Consider the following 8258-nt stretch of genomic DNA (forward strand, 5'->3'; position numbering starts at 1 on the left):
AAACATGGATGAGAGAGAAACATCGATCAGCTGCCTCCTGCACACCCCCCACTGGGGATGTGCCCGCAACCAAGGTACATGCCCTTGACCGGAATCGAACCCAGGACCCTTCAGTCCGCAGGCCGATGCTCTATCCACTGAGCCAAACCGGTTTCGGCTAAAAAATATTTTTAATTAAAAAGACTGGAGAGACATAATAATGAAATACAATGTGGAGATCTTGTATAAAATTGGATTAGAACAAAATAGTTATAAGAAGAAATTTTTAAGAGATTTTTTGGAAATTTGAATATGGACTGAATATAGAGGACACCGATAATAGCAATCAGGTCAATGTAAGATAATATTGATATTTTTTAGAGCTTGCGAGTGAAATGAAAAACAGTATAAGATTTTCATTAACACAGTTCTACTCCTTCAAAAAACAAATATGACAAGTATTTCAAAACATTGATAATTACTAAATCTGGGTGATTAGTAACAGAGGAGTTCTTTATAATCTTCTCTCTGTTTTTGTATATACTTAAATTTTTTCATAATAAAAAATTAAGGTAGCCCGGCCGGCATAGCTCAGTGGTTGAACGTAGACCTATGAACCAAGAGGACAAGGTTCGATTCCTAGTCAGGGCACATGCCCGGGTTGCAGGCTCGATTCTTAGTGTGGGGCGTGCAGGAGGCAGCAGATTGATGATTGTCTGTCATCATTGATGTTCCTATCTCTCTCTCCTTCTCCCTTCCTCTCTGAAATCCTGAAATCAATAAAAATATATTTTAAAAAATTAAGGTAAAAAAGAAAGATTTCAAAGAAAAGATGCCGCTTTTCTTAATATGAAGATTAAAATATTTGATTATTGTGTGTAAGCACACTATAATGGTTGAATAATATAAAAGACATATGTTGAAATTGTAAGACAAGTGTCATTGACACAGGTCAGCTGATTGATTATAAGACAGACAACATGCAATGCCCAGAGAGCTGAGTGCTGCTTGTGTAGGCACCAGCATGCACATGGATTGATTGTTGCTTGCTCATTCATGAGTGAAGATGCCTTTTGAGTGAGACTTGAAGATATATCTGAAGGATGTTTTTATTTATTATAGATAACATTGTTATATTAATTATTATTGTATATTTTATTATAAAAATTTCAAAGACAAAAGTAGAGAAAATATTGAAATGTACTCCCATGCATTCATTCCCCAACTTCAATAGTCATTAACTTATGACTTTTTCTTTTTATTTTTTATTTTCAACCACTTTTCACCCCCAATGGATTATTTACCCATAAAAATCCCAGATTTCATATCACTTCATCCATACGTATATCAGTATGTTTACCTAAAAGATAAGGATTTCCCCCCCAACATTATTGTAATACTGTTATCATACTTCGTAATAATAATATTATCTAAGTATCATCAAATATCCAGGCAGAGTACAAATTTCCCACTTGCCTTATAAATATTTTTACAGTTGGTTTGCTTGGACCAGGATCCAAAGAAGGCTATGCATTGCATTTGGTTGGAAGGTGAAAGACACATATAAGTGTAAGACTGGAAAGGTAAAGGTTGCCAGATTTTCTTTGACTTCCCCAGACAAGTTAGCTGCTTCCTCAGAATACTGTGCACACTTCCAATACAGCATGTATCCCATTGTGCTGCTTTTTGTACATGCTTCCTTTCTTTTTATTTCAAAAACAATAAATGTATATTCAAGGAAAAATTCTGAAAATACAATAAGCAAAAAGGGAAAAAAATCTTCTGACAGAGATAATCACTGCTAACTTTTGGTATATGTCCTTTTGGCGCATGTTTTTATTTTTTCCTAAGGAAATATTTTATACATATATCTATAAAATTGTACCTTCACTGTAATTATCTGCTTACATAGCTGGCTATACCGCTAAACAGTAAACTCTTCTAGGGATAGGATCTTGTCTTACTCATCTTTCATTTCTTAGCCCTTCTTATAGCACCTGGAAATCCATTTACACACAATGAAGTGACAGAAGGTTGCCTGTCTACCTTCGGTCTTCAAATGCTGAGATGATGGCTGTGCCACATTGGAGGATCACGAAGTCCTGCAGTAACCAGGAGCTGCCAGCTCCTTAAAGAGCTCTTAGCCACCCTGCCAGTGTGATTCTCCACCGGAAAGCCTTATTATCAGGACTCAGTCCTTTACAAACATATCTTTGCTAAGAAGCCATGTTCTTAGGAAGGCCTTCTGTCAGAGGGTCTGAAAAGAAGACCTTGAAATGAGATGAGCATACAGGGAGTTTATTAGGATATGCTCTTGAACCAACACCTTTGGAAGGGAAAGACTGGGAAAGAAGCAGAATTTGGCAGAGGGAGAAGTTAAGCTGCAACCTAGTTTCAATGGAAGCTTTAGCCAATTTGTTCTGAGTTGGAGCTCGAGGTGTAGGCACTTACCCTCTTGCATAAATCAGTCATTGGGTGTAGGCTTTCCCAGGAAGGAGTCATAACCTTGGATGAAGTGGTTCTTTTCAGCAGCTGGGGGATTAAGTCCTTCGGTCCTGAAGTGAGATCTGAGCAGTGCATTCCAAAGTTCAGCGCACATCCCCTGACCCCCCTTTTCAAGTTATAACCCCTGCACTCTCCCTCCCCTCCCCTGCCTTGTATTTCTCCATTGTACTTATCACCTAACATACCATATCATTCACTTATTGATTTTATCTTTTTTCCAACTAGACTGTGAGATTTTTGTGGACAGGGATTTTTGTCTATATACTTTTTCATTGCTGTATTTCAACCATTTAGAACAGTATCTGACATATAGTAAGTGCTCAACACATATTGATGCCTGGAATATGTTTAAAATGCCCCTAGAAAAAAATGTATAGTTAAACAAATAGAAAAAATAAAATTGGCCGTGTTCGGCCGGTATTGCTCAGTGGCTGAATGTTGACCTATGAACCAGGAGGTCATGGTCGATTCCCAGTCAGGCCACATGTCCAGGTTGCGGGCTCCATCCCCCGTGGGAGGCGTGCAGATGCAACCTATCAATGATTCTCTCTCTTCATTGATGTTTCTAACTCTCACTCTCCCTTCCTCTCTAAAGTCAATAAAAATATATTTAAAAATATAAATATCATTGGCTATTAGTTGATAATTATTGAATTGGGTAATGAGTACTCAGAGAGTCAATGCATTATTCTCTCAAACTTTGTATGTGCTTGACATTTTTCATAAAGGAAGGTTTATTTTATGTATTTGTTTGTTTGTTTGTTAATCCTCACCAGACGATACTTTTTCCATTGCTTTTCAGAGAGAGAGTGGAAAGGAGGGGAGGTGGGGGAGAGAGAGGTGGAAGGGAGAAATGTCAATGCCGGAGAGACACATCAATTGGTTGCCTCCCACCTGGGGTGGGGAGGGGCAGGGAGTGAACCCACAACCTACGCATGTGCCCTTTACCTGAAATTAAACCGGAGACCTTTAGGTTCAAGGGTCCACACTCTAACCACTGAGCACACCAGCCAGGATCTAAAATGGTTTATTTTAAATTTACTGTTTACAAATGGAGAGACTAATAAGAGAGACTGTTTTTCTTTTCTCTTTTTCTCCCAAAGGTTTTCTGAAAATCCAATTAAACATCTTCCTTAGTGGAACAGAAAATCAATATCTTTGCTCTGGTGCTCCAAAGCCTGTCCTCCAGCCATCCCGGTAGGCATGCTGCTGCCATGGGGACCCCAGGGGACTTAGCTGCCAAAGCTCCTGCAGGGTTAAGGGTGCAGTTTTAGTTTTCTCCTCCTAGGATGCCAATATTTTACAGACATCGGAGAATTAGGCCAGCAGGTTTTGCTAGACACTGCATAGATACAATTAGACGGGACTAATATATCCTGAGAAACTAAGAGTGATTATGAATTTCCTCGCCTGTCAGTCATGGACAGTGGGTAGAAGGAGGCTGAGTGAGAGTGCTCACTTCTCCCCATGGCGTGGGGTAGAGCGGAGGGGGGATTAGTAACCTCTTCTCTGCTGTCTCTTCCCCAAGAAAGGCCCCACATGATAAGGCTTCTGTGGCCTCTCTGACCTTATTTTCTCTCCCTCCCCCTGAGGCCCCTGAGCTCTAGCTATACTGGCCTCTGTTGCTCCTGACACGGCCAGACATGCCCTTGTGTCGGCGCCTTTCCAGTGACCTCCTCCTCTGCCTGTAATAGTCTCCACATGGCTCATTCCCTCACCTTCTCCAAGCCTTAGCTCAGATGTCACCTTCTTAGTGATGAATTATTTAAAATTGCACCCACTATACCACCTCTGTACTCCCAACCCCATTACCTTGCTCTACTTTCTTATTATTCCCTGCCACTGATCTCTTTCAAATATATAGTTTATTTATTTCTTTCTCCTGAGTGCCTATAATAGTGCCTAGCACATAAATAGTGATTGAAAAAGTAAATGAATAAATGGAGCTCAGAGTCCTGTGTTTCTCAAACAGTGTCCAGACATTCAAGATTTTTAAAGTCAGTCCTGATTTTAACTGTTACTGTCAAATCTCTCTTGCTTCCTTCCTCTTGCCCTAAACCCCCATTCCTCCAGTTCACACTTTATTAAAACAACAAGAGTGATCTTTTAAAAATGTAAGTCATGCCCTGGCCGATGTGGCTCAGTTGGTTAGAGTATTGTCCCATACACAGGAGACACCCAATCAATATTTCTCTTTCACATTGATGTTTTTCTCTCTCTCTCTAAAATAAAAAATAAAAATAAAATAAAGATGTAATTGTGGAGCTTTGGTGAAGCAACGTGGAAGGTGCAGCACCCTGTGCCTAGTCACAGCTGGGAGCCATTTTACCACCCATGGCCTGAGAGCTGTCCACAGGGCCCCTGACAGGAAAATAAATCTCTTGACTCCACTCTCCTCTCATCTCCTACCAGTGCCCCCCTGTGGCTGCACTCACCCAGAAACCAGAGGGCAAGGGAGCCACTGATGCAGGCAGTCCTTACGAGTCAGCCTTCTTGGGCACAGGGTGGGGTGGACAATGGATCTGGAGGGAGGGAGAAAATTGAAGATAACCACTTCTCTCCTTTCAGGCTGTTTATATCATTCCCAGAATATGACAAAGTTGCCCTCAATTCAGGCCTTTTTTACTTGCTCTTCCTTCTACCTGGAGTGCTCCTTCACATGGTTAGCTCGTCCTTATCCTGGTAAATATCCCTTCTTCAGACAGGCCTTCCCTGATCAATGTCCTGTCTGGTGGATATCAGCTGTAACTGGGGTTCAAAACACCCCCACCCCCCACCCCCCAAAAAAAAACACCAAAAAATTATCCAAAGATTTTTCCAAGAGATATTTGAAAAATTAAGGAATATAAATAATTTTTAGCAATTCTGAATTCCATATAAAGGACAGATGTTACCAACTTCTACAGTGTATGACAAAATTACAATCCAAATATTATTAAATTTTGTATTGCATTTTATAGAACATTGTTCTTTTTAAAATAAAGGGAATTCTTAAAATATATGTAACTAAATATTTAATTTCTATACCTATGTCTAACTGTTCATGCACATAAATTCACAAACCCCCAAATCCTTTATTTTATTATGATTCTTACATTGGGGTCATAAAATATGATAATTTTAATTACGTAAATAGTTAAAAGCATTATGTTCTTGAAATTCCAACAGAGGTCAACAGACAACAGTAGGAAAAAGGAGCTTCCTGACATACTGATCTGGGGTTCCATAGTCCAGTTGCCTTTCGTGTCCTCTCCACTCAAAGATATCCATCTCATTGCTGGTATATCTTCAGTTTCTCTCAGCAGTTAGTGGAAAATCATAAAAAAGTGGCTCTTTTACCCTACTTCTGTTCAAGCCATTGTTCCTACGCTCAAAGACAGACTTACTGTGAAGCCAATTAAACATACTTAAGCTTGTAGAAGCCTCTTCCAAGGCCCAGGGGAAAGACCTAGCTCTTCTTTACATAGCCATAAACTTTTTAAAAAATTGATTTGAATGTGTCCTCCTGCTTCTGGCACCAAAGAATGTCAACAGTGGATGAAAACAAAGTCAGAGGTATGACAGAGTAACTTGGGGACGATCAATGCTGCTGCAAAGTATAACCTGCAGAGCATGCACATGGACTAAACACTTTGATTGAAAGAAAAGATGATCAGACTGGGTGGAAAAAACAACCCAACTACATGCTGCTCCCAAGGTCCATACTTTAAATATAATGGCACAGAAAGGTTGAAAGTAAAAAGATAGAACCACACTGAGCCCAGAGCCGGCACGTAGACGTGTAAAACTATAAATGGAAGATACAGTTCTCCTTGCCAAGTCCAAATGGAAGCTCTCTGTTTTTAGTAATATACCTGATAATGCTGAGTAAACAGTTTTAAATATACACCTTTTTTCTCACACAATAGGTATTATCAGAATCCCTGTGTTTGTGGGGCATAAAATAAATCTGTAGCAGTAATGCAGTGTATGTGTGTTTCAAGTATCCCAACAGTCAGAAATTAAAAACAAGTTTTGACCATCATGCCATAGGAAAGATTGAGTGCTTCTTATATTTTCTCTATATAAATTAATACTATAAAAATCAGTATTATGTGAAAAACCTGTAGCCCAAAAGTAAGGAGGAAGAAAGATAGCATAGAGGTATGTCAGGCAGTTAATGAAAATGTTATGTATTTTTTTATTTTATAGTGTTTTTGGTATTTGTCAGCTTTTCAAGATTTTTAATTTGTCATGATTTATTTTCTCATCCAAATAAATATTCACCTTTTGGTACATAACAATACCACAATATGGCATTGTTATTACCTTTTAAAAAAAGAGAGTCTCAAAAATTTTATAAGCTTCAGGTGCCTCCCATCCCCTCCGACCCCAGCCCAAACTGGTGCCTTCTCTGCCCATATGCCTATGAATGAATTGTGGATAATAAATTAAACAAGTCAGACCATTTGTTTTATTTGCAACAAGTAACTGAACAGCCTTCACAGTTGAATAAGCTATAGCTTGGCACAATTCCTCTGAAAGGAATTTTTCTAACTCATCTCTACTGCAAAATATTGAGTCTTTCATGTAGACTTGCAAATATGAAATTCTTTGCACTAATCGCTGAAGCTATGCCCAGAGCCTCTTCCTAGAATTCTCATTGTATTGTATTCACCAAATTTGATGAGGGTGAACAGTAACTACGTGCAGCCAGTTTCTTCCTCAGTATTCATAGTCAGAAAGCTTCAGAAGTTAAATAGGTTCATGTTACCTCTCTCTTGTCCAAAATTGCTTTCACATTTTCACATTTTTAAAAGTGTGACAATCTCATCGCTTCTTGGCCCTCAGTCTAAGATCAAGTGTAAAAGTGTAACAATCATGGAAACAGAAAACCCACTTTTAGACAAGGAAATTCTTCCTTTTAAAAATGAAATGCTGAACCCCTAATGTTGAGTATTAGATCAATCTGTAGGCTGGCAGGGGATCTGAGTAGACTCAGCTGGCCTGACTCCATGCTTTACATTTCAGATTTCTCTGGGGATCCCCCTTTTTTAGAAGTCTTATTCTTTCTGAAAGTTTTATGTGTGAACAGGGACCTTTGTGTGTTCCGGTTAAGAGTTAGTAGCATGGGCATTGGAGTGAGAAATGCAGAGACCCAATGCCACCACTCACTAACTGGGAGACCATTGGCAGATTCCTCAAACTCTCTATACCTCCATTCATTCAATATTCTAGCAAAGGGTTGTTTATATTTGTATTTATATGGTATATTAATGAGGAAATATACTAAACAAGATAGATGAGGCTTCTGCTTGCATACTGCTTCCATTTTAGGGATGATACAAATAAAAATGCAGTAAATATACAGGAGACTGGTGCAATTCCCAGATTACCACTTGCCCTTCACTGGGAACTGCCTCACCCAGGTTACACCCCCTCTTTGGACATACAAAGGCCTGGCCCCTTTACCTCAATTTTAGACAACTCTTAAGAGCCATCCCAGCCTGGCTGGAGTGGCTCAGTGGTTGAGCACTGACCTATGAACCAATAGGTCACAGTTCAATTCCTAGTCAGGGCACATGCCTGGTGGCAGGCTCCATCCTGGGTGGGGGTGTATGCAGGAGGCAGCCGATCAATGATTCTCTCTCTTCATCAATATTTCTACCTCTCTGTTCCTCTCACTTCTTCTTGGAAATCAAATATATATATATATATATAAAATAAAAGCATAATATGGTAATTAGACCGGACAGCCACATGACCTTCTGGACATCATTCCGGATGTCCTTCAG

This window comes from Myotis lucifugus, unplaced genomic scaffold (assembly GCF_000147115.1).
Source record: "Myotis lucifugus unplaced genomic scaffold, Myoluc2.0 scaffold_23, whole genome shotgun sequence".
Taxonomy (NCBI): domain Eukaryota; kingdom Metazoa; phylum Chordata; class Mammalia; order Chiroptera; family Vespertilionidae; genus Myotis; species Myotis lucifugus.